This window comes from Terrapene carolina, unplaced genomic scaffold (assembly GCF_002925995.2).
Source record: "Terrapene carolina triunguis isolate 2854851 unplaced genomic scaffold, T_m_triunguis-2.0 Scaffold69, whole genome shotgun sequence".
In the NCBI taxonomy this organism is placed as follows: Eukaryota; Metazoa; Chordata; order Testudines; family Emydidae; genus Terrapene; species Terrapene triunguis.
Genome location: NW_020664420.1, coordinates 22,062,310 through 22,063,299, shown reverse-complemented (window position 1 = coordinate 22,063,299; position 990 = coordinate 22,062,310).

The following is a 990-nucleotide window of genomic DNA, read 5'->3' as shown; positions in this document are numbered from 1 at the left end:
CTACAGTGGCTGTATGACGATGTAAATTAGGTCAACTTAATTTTGTAGTGTAGACATGGCCTTATACTCTAAACAGATTTAGTTAGTGAATGTATTTTCATCCTTGTCTCCATCAATTCACATTCCGTTGTGGCCCCACAATTTAGCAGAATTGACAGACCTTTTGCTTTGCACACTTGAATTTTCAAGGGAGTTGTAGGCTAGTACTGAAGGCAGAACCACACTACCTACTTCACTTGATTCAGTGCCAGATATCTTACTTTCAATAGTATTAAATTCATTCACAAATTTAAAAAAAAACAAAAACATTTCTACCTTTTAGAGCGGGGTGGGCAAACTATGGTCCGCGGGCTGGATCCGGCCCATCAGGGCTTTGGATCGGGCCCGCGGGATTGCCACCCCAGTGGCGCTGTGGGGCTAAGGCAGGCTCCCTGCCTGTCCTGGCCCTGCACTGCTCCTGGAAGCGTCCGGCACCATGTCCCTACAGCCCCGGGGCGGGGGGCAGGGAACTGGGGGTTCCATGCACTGCTCTTGCCTGCAGGCACTGCCCCCCGCAGCTTCCATTGGCCGGGAATGGGGAACCGCAGCCAATGGGAGCTTCGGGGGAGGTACCCGCAGGCAAGGGCAATGCATGGAGCCATCTGCCCCCTCCTTCCCCAGGGTCCGCAGGGATGTGGTGCCAGCCGCTTCCAGGAGCGGCGCGGCGCCAGGGAGCCTGCCTTAGCCCTGCTGCATGCCGCTGCAATCCTGGAGCCACTGAAGGTAAGTGGCGCCGGCTGGAGCCTGCACCCCAAACCCCTCCTTCACCCCAATCCCCTGCCCTGAGCCTCGTACTGCACCCTGCACCCCTCCCTGCACCCCAACCCTCTGCCCTGATCCCCCTCCCACACTCTGCACCCCCTCCTGTGCCCCAACCCCTTGCCCTGAGCCCCTTCCTGCACACTGTAGTAAGAGGAGGGCCTGAAACATAAACCCTTGTGTCAGAGGCCT